The sequence below is a fragment of the Pleurodeles waltl genome, chromosome 3_2 (genome assembly GCF_031143425.1).
Source record: "Pleurodeles waltl isolate 20211129_DDA chromosome 3_2, aPleWal1.hap1.20221129, whole genome shotgun sequence".
Lineage (NCBI taxonomy): Eukaryota > Metazoa > Chordata > Amphibia > Caudata > Salamandridae > Pleurodeles > Pleurodeles waltl.
The window spans coordinates 180,839,955-180,858,528 of NC_090441.1; the positions used below are offsets into that span (position 1 = coordinate 180,839,955).

The 18,574-nt window shown below is 47.4% G+C and overlaps 1 long non-coding RNA gene across 1 annotated transcript in view; it reads left to right on the top strand.

The window, feature by feature from the left end:
* LOC138286777 (uncharacterized) overlaps positions 1 to 14,463 on the top strand; it is a 47,426-nt gene extending 32,963 nt beyond the window's left edge. Inside the window, exon 3 of the long non-coding RNA XR_011202060.1 lies at positions 14,428 to 14,463. This is a non-coding gene — a long non-coding RNA (uncharacterized lncRNA). The remainder of the gene's footprint in view (positions 1 to 14,427) is intronic.
* Positions 14,464 to 18,574: the final 4,111 nt, after the last annotated feature.

An 18,574-nucleotide genomic window follows, 5' to 3' on the forward strand; every position in this document is an offset into this window, starting at 1 on the left:
AATACCAGGACTGGCTGGTCGACCATCTTGGGACCACAGCGACCTACAGAATGCAGACTCTGTAAAGCAGAAAAGGAGAACTTTATCCTTCCAGTCTGTATTTGACCTAATGTGCACAGTCTTCAATCACTTTCGTTAAAAAAAACACAGCTGAACTGTAAATTGGTGAAATTCCTGACAATGACTTCAGTAGCATCTGCCACTGAACGGGGGTGGCGAGGTGGGGATGAAAAAATAAATAAAAATAAAATCCACCCAGTCCCTCTCCTCGACCTTGCTGCCCGGGAGCAAACAGGATCCCAGACTCCCCTCAGCCAATCACGAAGCTGATGTCATCAGCTCCGTGATTAGTGTTAGCGCCCTGCTTTGGCATTTACAGAGAGAGTGTCACCCTGTGCACTGTCTCCTCCCAGCTGCTCAATACAGCGGGTGGAGAAGTGCAAAGTGCGCATGTCTGTTTGGCCGGCCCAACATGGCCGGCCGAACTGACATGAGCACTTAAGGTGCACAGACCACGCCTCCCTCTAGCCCCCTTAAGCCCCACCCCACCCTATACTGCCGCCTCAGCGAAAAATAAAATGATAATAACAATCCCTTATTATCATTTTATATTTCTTCTGCTGAAAGCAGCGGGGCGACGTGCCCCCGAATTATCGGAGGACCCATCCCTGAATGGCTTCCATTTGACGTACACTTAAGTAATTACACAACCAGCAGACAATCACCCCTGGTCGATGAAGGGATTGAGGCCAGCAGTGCGGAGGATTCGCCAGGGTAGTAACCCCACCAGTCTGATGCATCAATGCTCTTAGGATTGCTTGGTTTACCCATTAAGGAAGTCCGAGTATGCACAATTACAACTTCCCAATCTGGCGCATGTTTGTTTTTAGCATTGTTCCTTTTAACTGTTATCCGTTAAGCAAGACACAGGGGGTCATTCTGACCCTGGTGGTAAAATCCGCCAGGGCCAACGACCGCGGGAGCACCGCCAACAGGCTGGCGGTGCTCCCTTGGGCATTCTGACCGCGGCGGTACAGCCGCGGTCAGAAACGGAAAACCGGCGGTGTACCGCCGGTTTTCCGCTGCCCTGGGGAATCCTCCATGCCATGGGGATTCCGACCCCCATACCGTCATCCTGTTCCTGGCGGTTTTGGCCACCAGGCACAGGATAGCGGTATGGGGTGTCGTGAGGCCCCTGGGGGCCCCTGCAGTGCCCATGCCAATGGCATGGGCACTGCAGGGGCCCCCGTAACAGGGCCCCACCAAGATTTTCAGTGTCTGCCATGCAGACACTGAAAATCGCGACGGGTGCAACTGCACCCGTCGCACCCCTTCCACTCCGCCGGCTCCATTCGGAGCCGGCATCCTCATGGAAGGGTGTTTCCCGCTGGGCTGGCGGGCGGCCTTCTGGCGGTCGCCCGCCAGCCCAGCGGGAAACCCAGAATAGCCGCGGCGGTCTTTTGACCGCGCAGCGGTATTCTGGCGGTTCCAGCCAGACCGGCGGCTTCTGCCGCCGGCCGGGGTCAGAATGACCCCCACAGTCTGCTCGATCACAAGGCTCAGACACACTTACACTTTTAGCCATTTTTTATTTGATAGATTGATGTGTAACAGAAATATTGTTATGGTTTTAATTAACTGAAACAATATAAATGATTTGGTTTGATTTAATTTGAGTACACAACACTTGGCCATGAACACACTAACCTCCCAACACACCGGGGCTCCTTGCCTCAGACTACAATTACACATTCATCCACAGAGGTGTCGAGGGAAGATGGTGACACACAGCTTCTGTGAGTTTTTAGTGCAAGGATCCACCTCACAGTCACAGACATGCTCCAGAGCAGGGACATTGCAATTTTGCGGCAGAGAGGGCCAAATTAGGCAGCAGTGATGACTAAATTATGCAGCAAGAAAAGGCAAATTATGCAATGTAATGCACTTGGTAACACTGTCTGGGTGTAGGAAGCAGTTCATTAGTATCAGTTTACTATCCAAGTGTCACAAGTAGAAACAGAAAAGTGACCAGCTAACCAATGCAAAGGGCCTTCCATTGCGCAGCAACACATGCTGCTGCACCTTGAGTAACTTTTGAAACATTTGAGATAGAAAAATTACTTTTGTTAAAGTCTGCAGAATGTGCAGCAGATGATGGATTATATGGCAAATACGCAAAATATTAGGCATGCTTAAAACACTGCGGATGCACACATGCAAATTTCCAGTGGCCCTGCTCTAGGGTCCCTTCAAATGAAGTGTTCTCCTGCTGTTCTCAGATGCAGAAGGTCTGGAAATGGAGCCAAAAATTGTGCCATTACGTTTATTGGGTGCAAAGATCCAGTGTGATTCAGCTTAGCTGTCCGCAGTATGTTGCCTCAACCTTTGAGGCAGCCTTGAATCATGAAATATGCACAACTTCTGTAGAGCACTCCCTGGATGTACCACACTGCCTCTGCACAGGGTTAGGCATGCATAGGTTCATGTCAATTTGTAGGCTCTTCCAGGAGTTGGCTATGTGTGGGCACTTGTAGATTCGCAGGCTCTGCACATGGTTGGCTGCCTAGGCACATGTAGATTTGTAGGCTCTGGACATGGTTGGCTGCATGCATATGTGTAGATTTGCAGGCTCTTTACAGGGTTGGGTGTGCATGGGCTCATGTAGATTTGAAGGCGCTGGACAGGGTTGCATGCGTTAGGACATGTAGATTTGTAGGCTGCATGCACATGATTTGTAGGCAGCATGCATGTGTGTAGATTTGCAGGTTCTGCACAGCATTGACTATGTGAGCTCATGTAAATGTGTAGGCTCCACACAGGGTTGGGTATGCGTGGGCTCATGTAGATTTGCAGGCTCTTATCCGGGTTAGGAATGCATGGGCATGGTTGGGCATGGTTGGCTGCATGCACATGTGTAGGTTTGCAGCCTCTTCAAGGGTTGGGTATGCATGGGCTCATGTAGATTTGCAGGCTCTGCACAGGGATGGGTATGCAATAGCTCATGTAGATTTGCATGATCTTCACAGGGTTGACTGCATGGGCTCATGTAGATTCGCAGGCTCTGCACAGGGTTGGGTATGCGTGGGTTCATGTAGATTTGCAGGCTCTGTACACGTTTGGGTATGCGTGGGCTCATGTAAATTTGCAAGCTGTTCACAGGATTGGGTATTCATGAGCTCATGTGGATTTGCAGACTCCTCACGGGGTTGTGTATGCTTGGGCTCATATAGATTTGCACGCTCTTCATGGGGTTGGGTATGCATGGACTCATGTAGATTTGTAGACTCTGCACAGGGTTGACTGCATGCACATGTGTAGATTTGCAGGCCCTTCACAGGGTTGGGTATGCATGGGTTCATGTAGATTTGCAGGCTTTGCACAGGGTTGGGTATGCGTTGGTTTATGTAGATTTGCAGGCTCTGCACAGGGTTGGGTAGGCATTGGGTTGTGCAGATTTACAGGCTCTGCACAGGGTTGGGTATGCATGGGTTCATGTAGATTTGTAGGCTCTGCATCGGGTTGGGTATGAGTGGGTTCATGTAGATTTACAGGCTCTGCACAGGGCTGGGTATGCATGTACTCATGTAGATTTGTAGACTCTGCACAGGGTTGGCTGCATGCACATGTGTAGATTTACAGGTCCTTCACATGGTTGGGTATGCATGGCTTCATGTAGATTTGCAGGCTTTGCACAGGGTTGAGTATGCGTGGGGCTATGTAGATTTGCAGGCTCTGCACAGGGTTGGGTATGCATGGGTTCATATAAATTTGCAGGCTCTGCACAGGGCTGGGTATGCGTGGGTTCATGTAGATTTGCAGGCTCTGCACAGGGTTGGGTATGCGTGGGTTCATGTAGATTTACAGGCTCTGCACAGGGCTGGGTATGCGTGGGTTCATGTAAATTTGCAGGCTCTGCACAGGGCTGAGTATTCATGGGCTCATGTAGATATGTAGACATGGTTGGCTGCATGCACATGTGTAGATTTGCAGTCTCTGAATAGGTTTGGCTGCAAGGGCACATGTAGATTTTCAGGCTTAGCACATGGTTGGCTGCGTGGATACGTGTGGATTTTCAGGCTTTTCGCCGGGTTGGATATGCATGAGTCATGTAGATTTGCAGGCTCCTCACAGGGTTGGGTATGCTGAGGCTCATGTAGATTTGCAGGCTCAGAACAGTGTTGGGTATGTTTGGGCTCATGTAGATTTGCAGGTTCTTTTTCGGTTGGGTATGCATGGACTCATGTAGCTTTTCAGACTCTGCACTGGGTTAGGTATGCATTGGCTCATGTAGATTTGCAGGGTCTTCACAGGGTTGGGTATGCATGGGCTCATGTAGATTTGCCGGTTCTGAACAGGGTTAGGTATGCATTGGCTCATGTAGATTTGCAGGGTCTTCGCAGGGTTGGGTATGTGTGGGCTTATGTAGATTTTCAGGCTCTGCACAGGGTTGGGTATGCATGGGTTCATATACATTTGTAGGTTCTGCACAGGTTTGGCTGCTTGGGCACATGAAGATTTGCAAGTTCTTCATGGGTTGGGTATGTGTGGGCTTATGTAGACTTACAGACTCTGCACAGGGTTAGGTATGCGTGGGCTCATGTAGATTTTGCAGGCTCTGCACAGGGTTGGGTATGCGTGGGCTCATGTAGATTTTTCAGGCTCTGAGCATGGCTGGGTATGCGTGGGCTCATGTAGATCTGCAGGCTCTTCACTGGGTTGGGTTTGCATGGACTTGTGTAGATTTTCAGGCTCTGAACAGGGATGGGTATGTGTGGGCTCATGTAGATTTACAAACTCTTCACAGGGTTGGGTATGCGTGGGCTCATGTAGATTTGCAGGCTTAGCACAGGGTTGGGTATGCTGAGGCTCATGTAGATTTGCAGGCTCAGAACAGTATTGGGTATGTGTGGGCTCATGTAGATTTGCAGGTTCTTTTTCGGTTGGGTATGACTGGACAGTCTCTGCATAGGTTTGGCTGCAAGGGCACATGTAGATTTTCAGGCTTAGCACATGGTTGGCTGCGTGGATACGTGTGGATTTTCAGGCTTTTCGCCAGGTTGGATATGCATGAGTCATGTAGATTTGCAGGCTCCTCACAGGGTTGGGTATGCTGAGGCTCATGTAGATTTGCAGGCTCAGAACAGTGTTGGGTATGTTTGGGATCATGTAGATTTGCAGGTTCTTTTTCGGTTGGGTATGCGTGGACTCATGTAGCTTTTCAGTCTCTGCACTGGGTTAGGTATGCATTGGCTTATGTAGATTTGCAGGGTCTTCACAGGATTGGGTATGCATGGGCTCATGTAGATTTGCCGGTTCCGAACAGGGTTAGGTATGCATTGGCTCACGTAGATTTGCCAGGTCTTCGCAGGGTTGGGTATGCGTGGGCTTATGTAGATTTGCAGACTCTGCACAGGGTTGGGTATGCGTGGGCTTATGTAGATTTACAAGCTCTTCACAGGGTTGGGTATGCGTGGGCTCATGTAGACGTACAGACTCTGCACAGGGTTGGGTATGCATGGGCTCATGTAGATTTTTCAGGCTCTGAGCAGGGCTGGGCATGCGTGGGCTCATGTAGATTTGCAGGCTCTTCACTGGGTTGGGTTTGCTTGGATTCGTGTAGATTTTCAGGCTCTGAACAGGGATAGGTATGCGTGGGCTTATGTAGATTTACAAACTCTTCACAGGGTTGGGTATGCGTGGGCTCATGTAGACTTACAGACTCTGCACAGCATTGGGTATGTGTGGGCTCATGTAGATTTTGCAGGCTCTGCACAGGGCTGGGTATGCGTGGGCTCATATAGATTTTGCAGGTTCTGCGCAGGGCTGGGTATGCGTGGGCTCCTGTGAATTTGCAGGCTCTTCACAGGGTTCGGTATGCGTGGGCTCATGTACATTTGCAGGCTATTCACAGGGTTGGGTATGCGTGGGCTCATGTAGATTTGCAGGCTCTGCACAGGGCTGTATATGCGTGGGCTCATGTAGATTTGCAGGCTCTGCATGGATTGGGTATGCATGGGCTCATGTAGATTTGCAGGCTCTGACACAGGGTTGAGAATGCATGGGCTCATGTAGATTTTCAGACTCTGAACAGGGATGGGTATGCACGGGATCATGTAGATTTGCAGGCTCTCCACAGGGTTGTATGTGTGGGCTCATGTAGATTTACAGGCTTTTCACAGGGTTGGGTATGCATGGGCTCATATAGATTTGTTGGCTCTTCCGAGAGTTGACTGCGTGGGCTCATGCAGATTTACAGGCTCTGCACAGGGTTGGGTATGTACAGGCTCATGTAGATTTATTTTGTCTTCACAGGGTTGGGTATGTGTGGGCTGGGGTAGAGGTGCAGGCTCTGCACAGGGCTGAGTATGCGTAGGCTCATGTAGATTTGGAGGTTCTTCATGGGTTGGGTATGCGTGGGCTCACGTAGATTTACTTTGCCTTCACAGGGATTGGCGATGCATGGGCTCGTGTGGCGGTGCAGGCTCTGCACAGGGCTGAGTATGTGTAGGCTCATGTAGATTTGGAGGTTCTTCATGGGTCGGGTATCCGTGGGCTAATGCAGATTTGCTTTGCCTTCACAGAGTTGGGTATGCGTGGGCTAATGTAGAGCTGCAGGCTCTGCACAGGGCTGGGTATGCATGGACTCCTGTAGATTTGCTGGTTCTTCATGGGCTGGGTGTGCATGTGATCATGTAGATTTGCAGGGTCTTCACAAGGTTGGGTTTCTGTGGGCTCATGTTGATTTGCAGCTTCTTACACAGGGTTGGATATATGTGGGCTCATGTAGATTTGCAGGCTCTCCACAGGGTGGGGTATACATTGGCTCATGCAGATTTGCAGGCTCTTCACAAGGTTGGATATGCATGGGCTCATGTAGATTTGCAGGCTCTGCAGATGGTTGGGTACGTGTGGGCTCATGTAGATTTGCAGGATCTTCGCAGGGTTGGGTATGCATGGGCTCATGTAGATTTGCAGGCTCTTTTTGGTTTGGGAATGCTGGGGCTCATGTAGATTGGCATGTTTTTCATGGGTTGGGTATGCTGGGGCTCATGTAGATTTGCTGGGTCTTCACAGGGTTGGGTATGTGTGGGCTCATGTAGGTTTGCAGGCTCTGCAAGGGTTGGGTATGCATGGGCTCAAGTGGATTTGCAGGCTCTTCACAGGGTTGGGTATGCATGGTCTCTTGTAGATTTGCAGCCTCTTCACAGGTTTAGCTGGCTGCATGCACACATGTAATTTTGCAGGCTCTGCACAGGGTTAGGTATGCACAGGCTCATCCAGATTTGCAATGTCTTCCCAGGGTTAGGTATGAGTGGGCTCATGTAGATTTGCAGGTTCTGCACATGGTTGGCTGGCTGAATGTAGATGTGTAGATTTGCAGGCTCTTCACAAGGTTGGGTATGCATGGGGTCATGTAGATTTGCAGGGTCTTTACTGGGTTGCGTATGCTTGGGCTCATGTAGATTTGCAGGTTCTGCACAGGGTTAGCTATACATGGGGTCGTGTAGATGTGCAGGCTCTTCACAGGGTTGGGTATGCATGGTTACATGTAGATTTGCAGGCTATGCACAGGTTTAGGTTTGCACAGGCTCATGCAGATTTGCAGGCTCTGCACAGGTCTGGGTATGCATGGGCCCATGTAGATATGTAGGCTCTGCACATGGTTGGCTGCATGCACATGTGTAGATTTGCAGTCTCTGCACATGGCTGGGTATGCTTGGGCTCCTGTAGATTTCCAGGTTCTTTTGGGGCTGGGTATGGTGGGGCACATGTAGATTTGCAGGTTTTTCATGGGTTGGGTATGCATGGGCTCATGTAGATTTGCAAGGTCTTCACAGGGTTTGGTATGTGTGGGCTCATTAAGTTTTGCAGGCTCAGCACAGGGTTGGGTATGAATGGGCTCATGTGGATTTGCAGGCTCTTCACAGGGTTATCTGGCTGCATGCACACATGTAGATTTGCAGGCTCTGCACAGGGTTAGGTATGCACGGGCTCATGCAGATTTGTAGAGACTTCACAGAATTGGGTATCAGTGGGCTCATGTAGATTTGCAAGCTCTTCACAGGTTTGGCTGGCTGCATGCACACATGTAGATTTGTGTTCTCTGCACAGAGTTAGAAATACAAGGGCTCATGAAGATTTGCAGGGTTTTCACTGGATTGGGTATGCATGGGCTCATGTAGGTTTGCAGGCTCTGCACAGGGTTGGGTATGCATGGGCTCAAGTGGATTTGCAGGATCTTCACAGGATTGGGTATGCATGGTCTCTTGTAGATTTGCAGCCTCTTCACAGGTTTGGCAGGCTGCATGCACACATGTAATTTTGCAGGCTCCGCACAAGGTTAGGTATGCACGGGCTCATCCAGATTTGCAATGTCTTTGCAGGGTTAGGTATGAGTGGGCTCATGTAGATTTGCAGGCTCTGCACATGGTGGACTGGCTTCACCCACACCTGTAGATTTGCAGGCTCTGCGCAGGGTTAGGTATGCATGGGCTCATGTAGATTTGCAGGCTCCTCAGAGGGTTGGGTATGCATGGGCTAATGTAGATTTTCAGGCCCTGCACACGGTTAGATTTGGATGGGCTCATGTAGATTTGCAGGCTCTGCACATGGTTGGCTGGCTGCATGCACACGTGTAGATTTGTAGGCTCTGCACACGGTTAGGAATGCACGGGCTCATGTAGATTTGCAAGGTCTTCACAGGGTTGGGTATGCATGAGTCATATAGATTTTCAGGGTTGGGTATGCATGAGTCATGTATATTTACAGGCTCTTTCAAGGGTTGGGTATGCATGAGCTCATGTAGATTTGCAGGCTCTTCATGGGTTGGGTATACATGGGCTCATGTAGATTTACAGGCTGTGCACAGGACTGTGTATGTGTGGGCTCAAGTAGATTTACAGGTTGTGCACGGGATTGGTGGGCTCATGTAGATTTGCAGGCTCTTCATAGGGTTGGATATGCGTGAGTCATGTAGATTTGCAGGTTCTCCCAAGGGGTATGCACAGAATCACGCAGATTTGCAGGATCTGCACAGGGCTGGGTATGTGTGGGCTCATGTAGATTTGTGGGCTCTTCATGGGTTGGGTATGCATGGGCTCATGTAGATATACAGGCTCTGCACAGGGTTGGGTGTGCCTGAGCTCATGTAGATTTACAGGCTCTTCACAGGGCTGGGTATGCATGGGCTCATGTTGATATGTAGGTTCTGAACAGGGTTGGCTGTTTGGGTTCATGCAGATTTGTAGACATGCATTTAGGTTTGTGCACGTTTGTCATACACATACCATTCTTGTATGGTCAGTTTATTGACATTTTTACGGGAGGCTTTTTTTCTTGACTGGTAATGTTTCTGAAGACATGCTGACTGTGGGCAACTAAATAGGCCATCTAGCAAAAAGACAACAAATCCATTCCTCTGAGGCATTCCTGGCTCATTAGCAACACTAATGGAACATCCCACTGTTTTGTGACATTTGGGAAAGGAGACGGCTTTACATCTATTGCGACAGCGTTATTTGATTTCCTGTTTAAATGAAAGATTACGTGTCCGCAGCCTTTTGCACTTGCACGTGTACGTGAGCGCGCACGCCTGCTCACAAGTGCGCGGTCCCAGGCATGCATGTGCTGGTGTGTTTGTGAAGGAAGTCTGCGAGTTAGTCTCCCGGAGCTTCTCTTGCCTTGATGTTTGGACAAGGTCACCGCAGCATATTGATGGCCTTTCAGGTGGTTCCTAAGCAACAGATCCATTTTCTGCTTGAGAGAAACAATCATTTTATTAGAAAAAATGAACTACTTCGTCAGCATCATGAATGGAAAGATGTGCCTGCGCTGTAAATTTGAAAAATGTGCTCATTGTAATTGAAAGCACATATCCACCCTCTGACTGGGAGGAAGGAACCTCGCTGCAACTCAGAAAAACACCAAGGTAGTCTTTGGAACATAACAACGGAGATGTATCTCCATAGAAATGGCCAATCTAGCAACAGGAGTGTATAACCAGGCGTCACTTGGGCCAGAAAGTACATATTCCCAGTGCAATTATTAATTATGAGCCTAGCGTGCATAACATTGGTTCCAAAGCACTGCTCACAAATTACACCTAGTCATTTTGCGAGCAGTGTGTAATTTTGCAAACTGACCCATGTGCTGATTGCTTGTGCTCAAAATTTTCATACAGAGGTTGCAATCCAGTCTACCTCACAAATGTTAATAAGGTGGGTCGCAGATTGTGACCTAGGGCCAGATGTACCAAAGGATTTTACCCATTCTGTGTCTATGGGAAAATGCCTTTGTACATATGGCCCCTACTCTGATTGGATGCTTTCACAGGGATGGTGCCCTGCTGGGATCAGCAGACTACCATGTCTGTAATCACATTTGAATAAAGTAGTCTTTTTTTAAATGTAGCCCTTTTCCTTAAAAGAGACGGATGGGTGCAAAAAGAAAAGTAATGGTATCCTAGTCCTCTGCTTACTCCCCAACAAACTTTTTTTTTTTGTGATCACAGAGGGGAAGGGATCCGTTGAGTCCCATTCCTTTTGTGAATGGCTTACCACCCTAGCTTGGGAGTTGGTAAATTTTCAGGACCAGATTTAAGAAACGTGGTGCTGCACCTAGGGCAGCGCCACTTTTCATGCACCCCCTCTAATGCCACTATGTGTGCTCTGTATCTAAGATATGGCGCACCATGGCAGTAGTTCGGGAACTAGCATCAACATTTTTTATACTAGTTCGGAGCTTTGGAGGACTAGCAAAAAAATGTTGACGCAAATCCTACAAAGCCCATTGAGGCCCATTGTAACCAATGGGAGCCTCTTTTTAATGCCTGCTCTGAGCAGGCGTTAAAAGTGCCAAAAAATGATGCAAACAAATCTCTTAGATATCTTTGCACCATTTTTCACCCCCCCCCCCCCTCCTTAATGTAGGTACGCCTCCTTTGCACACATAATGCCTAGCACAGGCATAATGTAGTGCAAAGAGTTATAAAGTGGTGCATTGCATGCATTGCACCACTTTGTAAATTTGGCTCGGTGATTTTGGCCTCTTTGGGCCACATTAATGTAAAAAAATGATGCTAATGTGGCGCAAGGAGGCGTTAGGGGCTCCTAAATCTGCCCCTGAAAGTTTTACAATAGGTTTTCATTCAGAATACATTATTATATCTCCTAAAACATCCTCATTTGCAAAGGATGCCTACAACATGTCCCTTCCAAATAGAGGTTCCTTGTGGGTTTGCAAACCTGTTTTAGGAGTTTTCATGTTTTACAGTCTCTAAACAACGGTTAGAAAGGTGAAGCTGTCAGAATCACTGTTTGCAACCTAAAATTCATTTCATACATGAGGACCTAATTAAATAGAAATCCATAGCTCTATAGTGAGGAAGTGAACATGACACAGAAAAGTGGAAAGGTGATGAAAAAAGTAGGTGAGAGACAACGGGCGTGTGTGAAAGTGACCAAGCAAATGATCATGTGAGTGAAAGCATGATGAAGCGAGCGAGTGGCATTGTAATTGCAGAAGCAGAAGGATCTTTAAGTAACAGCATATTTGGTAGTTGTTTTCAGAGGTCAGGAACTGTAGCTGTTGTGGACAGATGGCTTGGATCTGAAAAAGCAGGTCAGACATTACTGCAGCTAAAGACAAGATATTAGGAGGACAAGGATCCAACTAGGCGGTGGATTGGATGGCACTAAGTTATCAAAGGATATTCTTACGAGATAGCGGAGAGAACTAAGAGGGACAGGTAGCATTAGAAAGAACTCACAGGTGGCTCGAGAGATAGTGGAATATTGAGTCAAAAGAAACTTGTTTAGGGAAAGTGGAGTATCTTTTAGCAACTGTGTCCTGGAAACAGTGGAGAGAATCGAGCAGATTTCCTGAGAAGACAGAACTGTATTATTTCAGGCTGGAGGGTTCAGTGGTTCCTTGACAATTGACACTATTCCACTGGAGAAGTTGTCAGCTGATTTCACTCAAGTGGTGTAATCAGCAGTTCACGTAGACCTGATAAAGCACTTACCAGTTTTAATAGCTGCAGTGACAATTAATTTCGTTTCTATATTATTGTTCTTCCTGCAACTACAATCAAGTGATTTTCAGTGACGCTTAGCAGTTCAAGGAGCAAAGGGACTTTTACAGTATGATTGGAAATGTTTGAGTGGAATAATGGTGCACAAAATGGTGGTGATCCAGGTGTTACAGATGGCCACATTATCAGAGTGAAGTAGCATTGTCTCAAAGAGCGCTTTAGATAGCCTTGAATTATTAACCTCAGCCCAAGATCTGGAGAAGAAAGTACCTGAGCCTTTAGAAGAATTGCTGAGTCTCCAAAAGAAGTGAATATAATAAGGTACTGTGAAATGGTTTTCCAAATGAGAGGGATTGGGAGCATGAGACTAGAAAAAACATAAGGTTAGTGAAAACAGGGTCAAGAAGTTGTCCGGCCATATGAGGAGGAAGAGAGGTAGTTTGCTGAAGTCCAGTGATGGCAAACACATTATCAAGACTGGACATATCTAATTGATCTATTTTTTTCAAGAGGAAAATTAATGCTGCCAAGGATACTGAAATTGAGAGCTTTTCAAATATAAGGTGCCCGGAAGTCTGCAAGGGGCATGTTAAACTTTTTTCAAGGTCCTAGTGGACGGAAAATCGTTGTACCATTGAACAAAGTGGTAGGGCTGAGTTCAAAGGTGAAAAAGAGACATTCGGCCAGCAGGAAGGCGGTTGTGTCCATGAGGATGCAGGATTTGTTTTCATTGAAGATGATGGTGAGGCCACCTCCAATTTTGGGGAGTTGATTCCTGCACAAAATGAAGTATCCTTGGGGGGATAGCAGTGGTGATATCAGGCTCAGAGTACTCTCGTAACAAGGTCTCAGTTAGCAACGGTGTTTCAGCCTTACAGGCATCAATAAAGTAATTGTTGTCCAGTTTGCAGCAGCAGAATCTGCAAAATGTGTGATTTTATTGAAATGTTTCCTAAATTTCACTCCCTTAACATATATCTTATCTCTACTCTTCTGCGCTAGGTGTTCTGTGCTTAAAATATATAGGAGTGAAGACAGTGTGTACCCCTGTTAGGTACACCCTACCCACAAGTTACCCTGCCTGAGAGAGCCCCTTTGACTTTTACCTTTGCTTGTGGTTCATTGTATATCACCATCATCCATTTCAGCAGATCCTGCCCGAAGCCTGTCTCCCAAAGTGTCACCCGTAAGACATCTCAGTCCACCCAGACATTGCAGGAGAGCAAAACCATATGCTTACTTTGTTTTCCTGCTGTATCAACTAATTGCGATGCTTTTTTGTGTTATTACTAGTTTGTCTGCACTTTATAAAGCCTGCTCGATCTAGATAGACAAGTGTGGGCAGTATGTTATCAAGGCATATTGCAAAGAACTAGGGGGATTTAGAGCCTCCTTATCTTCTTGTGGTACCTGTGGCAATTGTGCACCGTGTAAATATTCTTTAGGTGTAGTGTTAGAGTGAGGATCTTGTGTGTACAGGTGGGTGATGACGGTGTGAAACACCTCCTGTTTATCAGCTTTGGGTGTCGACCATCCTCCTCTCTCATCCAATGTGGTTATAGATGCATTGTACATGTAATCGATTAGCCAAGAGAGTGCCCACCTATCTAGGCATTCCAATACGTATTCTGCTATCTCTGATTCCAAAGTTTGAAATGCTCCCTTGTGTGCACTATGTTATGGCATACCTTTTGAGACAGTGGGGGTCATTATGAACACAGCGGTAACAACTGCCGTGTTCATGCTGGCGGTCAAAACACTGACCACCAGCAACCCTGGAACCCCGCCGGCCAAATTATGAACATTTCTGTAGGCCGGCGGGCGGAAACATTGTTTCCGCCCGCCAGCTCACAGAAAGGCCCGGCCGGGACATTGACGGCGGCTCCAGATGGAGCCACTGGCAATGCCTCTGTGCAGCAGGTGCAGTTGCACCCGTCACGCAGATCACTGCGACCTGCGCGACGGGGCACTGCACCGGGGCCCCTGCACTGCCCATGCAAAGTGCATAGGCAATGCAGGGGCCCCCAGGGGTGCCCCGGGGCACCCCCTCTGCCAGCCTTTCCCTGGCGGGTCAACCCACCAGGAAAAGGCTGGTGGAAATGGGAACATTATCCGCAGAGTAGCGCAGCTACCCTGGCGGATAGTGTTTCCACTCACCGTCAGGCTGCCTGACGGCGGAAGCCTGGTGGTGAGTGAGGGCCTCCGATGGCGGCCCTCACCCTGTTCAGAATGTGGCGGGTTGGCCCGAAATGCCGGCTGGCGGTTTCAGCCGTCAATGCCGGCATGGCAGGCCAACCTTCCATGTTCGTAATGAGGGCCAGTGTCTTTTTATGGTGCCCCTTAAGCCTAAGGAGTTTCTGCCACAGGTCTTAAAATGTATTTCTCTTTCTCTACAGATATCAGCCGCCTCCTAAGGAAAGGTAACTTTAATGGTGAGTTGAACACCTCCCATCTAATTTCCACCAAACTATGCTCTATCTTGTTGAACTGGATATATTCCTTAATGGCCTCTTTTACATTTTTTATTACCTCTGTGTCCTACATAGGTAACTCTTCAATGGCTCTTTCAGTGAGTGTTTCTTCTACTCATCCCTCAAGCCTTTCTGTGTTTGTGATATTGGTCGATGGTCTGCTAACGTTATTGGCCCCTATTCAAAATCTACAAGGGCAACCAGCAGCATGTCGTCCAGGTACATGTAGTCGATTCTGGCATAGGTCTTATGTGCATGTATCATGCAAATAGTCCTCATGAAGTGGGTATCTGACATTTCACTGAGATAACCTGGGTACCAGCCCCCCAAACCCTGGGGTAGTCTTATCCATTTTTGCATGCAATACCAGGCAGATGCCCCCCCCCCCATGATTATTTGCAAACAGTTTCTGCTTTCTCTGCATGAGAAAACCGTCCTGTTCCCTGTTAGGAGCATATATTGTTGCTAGTTTCAGTATGGAACTTCCTTTCACTCCCCTGAGCATGAGCCATCTTCCTTGTGTGTCCTTAAGTGTTAGCATCACTGCATAGGGAAATCTCTTTGAAAGTACTATCTCCATCCAGGATGTTTTCCTGTCTCCATTGCAGTAGGTTGGCCAGATTTTGGCTAAAAACAGGGACATTTTGAAAAAACGCAAGGAGAGCTCATTTCAACATCATCTGTGGGGCAGGGAATGACAGCGCTCACCTTTATTGAAACAAAGGCGAGGCACTAAGGGAGTAAATAAAAAGTCAATTTTTAACCCCAATATCACACGTTAATTGAATTGCTTTGCAATAAGAGTTGCTAACTCGTACTGCTTCGTAACATATAAAAATTTGCCTCCACTGTTTTCAGCCGACCCTCACTGAAAACTGAGACCTGTTCCACAATTCCCGAAACCTGCCGGGACAGCTGCATGCTGGGAATGGTGCAGTGAAATCTTGTAAATTTCACTGCGCCATTTTATTGTGCCTCCCTGCATGCAAACGCCTCCTTGCATACATTATACATGGTGCAGGTATAATGTGGTGCAAAGGGTTACAAAGTACATTGTAAACATGGGGCAGGGTGGTGGACTGGTCAGCGCTGCCTTAGCATAAAAAAAGGGATGCTAAGGAGGCGCTAGGGGCTTGTAAATATGCCCTCACATTCCTTCTAACATTACTGTGCTTAACTCGTATTGTCACTGTCCCACTGTTAGTGATCTCTCACCGCCAGTACTTTTCTAACATCTACTATCATAGTCTCATTGTCACAGGCCTTCCCACTCACACTTTAACAGATATGCCCCAACTATTGAACCCTAAACCCCTCTCCCCATTCACACACAGTTCGAGAACCTTATTACTTGCACTGCAGCTGGTGCAGACGATGAAGGTCCCATAAACTCTTACTGACCCTTTTCTGAACGGCTCACTTGGGATTTTAGGGCTGATTTAGTGTCTTAAATCATTGTAACTTTAACCGTAACTTTAATTGCTCCTGGGAGAGAGGGTGGTGACTTCTAGCCAGAAGACCAGGGTCGTTAAAGATTTATTGAGCAAAGAAACAGCCTGAGCTTGATTACAAAAAGTGATGTAAAGGCGCATTTTGGGGAATTTCACGTAACAGTTATAGCGCAAAATTCCCCAAACTATGCAAATTACACCAGGGGAATGTAAATTTCACCCAGGCCTACTAACTTCTGCATAAAAAACGCACTCCCGCCATGAAAACCGAACCTCTCTAGCAACGCTGTGCCGTTAGCAATGTTAACATTCCACAGCCTCCCTTTCTTCTTCTATTTTTCAGAGGATTCCTAATGTAATGCCCCTGCCCACTGCATTTGCCAGAAGGCTCAATGTAACACCCTTGTGTTTTAGATTCAACCAAGACTTCTGAATGTAACCCTCTTTCTGATGTGGTTAGGCTCGTCGATGTCATCCTTCACTGGCGCTCGTGAGCACACTCCCTCCTGCTTACATCTCTGGCTGCATCCCAAGTGGTGACCGTCCAGTCTCGAAAAGCATTCTCATGCACCGGGGAGGACTGGGAGCGCCGCGAGCCTCTGTCCATGGTGCTGAATGGTAGCGCCGTCCGCCTCTGTCCATGGTGCTGAGTGGGAGCGCCGACCGCCACTGTTCATCGTGTCATGCCTCTGTCCACGGTGCTGAATGGTAGCGCCGCCCGCCTCTGTCCATGGTGCTGAGCAGGAGCACTGCAAACCTCTGTCTATGGTGTCACGCCTCTGTCCATGGTGCTGAATGGTAGCCCGCCCGCCTCTGTCTACGGTGCTGAATGGTAGCGCCGCGCGCCTCTGTCCATGGTGCTGAGCAGGAGCACTGCAAGCCTCTGTCCATGGTGTCAACTGTCCATGGTGCTGAATGTTAGCATCGCTCGTCTCGGTCGATGGTGCTGTTTAGGAGCGCCGCACTCCGAGCACGCCCCCCGCGATATTTAGCGCCTGCTAGCCCACCGCACTGGAGCATTGATTCTCGGCTAGAGAGGGGGCGAAAGCAAACTGTAGCAGGGATCTGTGGAAAAAAAAAAAAACATAAGGTTAGCTCATGGTGCCTGTACACTGAGTGCCTGGGCCCGGAGGTAGTGCTACCGAAATTGCGGTATCCATTTGAAACCGCTGAACGTTCTACAGATTTCTCAGCACCAGACCCAAAGAGGTGCTTATCTAAACTATTTTTTCTATGTGCGTGCTCGGAAAACTGGAGGATGTGGGGGTGCGGTGGAGATCATGTGTTCACACAAGGCACAATCTAACAGCTGATCATTTTACAACTGTTTTGCGGATTGAGAAGAAGTTTTGCTGTTCAGCTCAACGTCACCTTCCCCATCTATCAACCAATACACCTTCAGACCACAAGAGTTGACCAAGAGATTATTTGGGCTCAAATGGGGCAACTAATGGCACAGTAGAGTTCGGGACACAAGGCTCGCCACAGTTACTTTCAGGCGATGATTCTTCCCTGGGTTTCACACAACAAATATGATGCTTTGAGCCCTGCACAGCTATTAGGAGACACCTGCTCCTGGGACTATGTAAACCTCAAATGGCTTCATATTGGTTCTCAAGCAGGTAGGCTAATGAATCCTCTTTTAGGAAGGGCTCTCCTCTGCAGGCGCACACTCCAACAACCCTTCTCCTTCTCTGCTTCCACTCCTTCACTCAAGGTGGACAACACTTCTGGCACTGGAATTTGGATTACGACTCTAGTCCTAGCCTTGCAAATGAGCTAGCCTTGGACTAGAGTGAACCTCCAGATCACATAGGTGTGTGGTTCCTGTTCACTCAAGGAGAAATCGTGTCACATTGAGCAGGTCAACTCATAGTCATTATTCAAAAGCTGGCCAATCAGATCTGCTATTTTACTTGGCTGCTAGCTAAATAGTAGAAATTATTTACTATTTGGCCCGTGGCCTTGAAAATACTAGAGAAACATCACTATTCAACCATTTGCTGGTTAATAATAGACATTCTATACTGTTTGGCCAGCACACATGCAAATAGCAGAAAAGCTTCACTATTTACCTGGCTGCTGGCTAACTGATAGAGATTCTGCATTTTTTGGCCAGCAGCTGTGCTGATACCACAAAAAGTCACTATTTACTCAGCTGTTGGCTAAATAGTAGAGATTCTACAGTCTTTAGCTGAGCTAAAGAGCAGAGGTTATGTACTATATGGCCAATTAAACTAAAGGGTCCCAGACCCAATACAGTAGTGCTACCAGGGGCAAGGTCAGTATACATAGACCAATGGGCCACCCTGTATAAATAAAGTAAACCTTAAATTGATAACATATAATATTATATACCTCTCAAGCCCATACTTAAATTCAATCTTTTCTTATTTATATAAACCAAAATCATGATTTGTTCATCGTAATTTCATCATAAATAATATAACATATTAATAGTGAATAAAAAAAAATCACAAAAAACCCTAAATACAATACCTCATATTTACCATGTCATACAAACACTCACTTCCCATCCAGACTCAAACAATGACAGAAACTCAACATCAATCAGTTTCCCCATAGTACCTCAACTCCTCACTAAAAATCCAAAACATGAA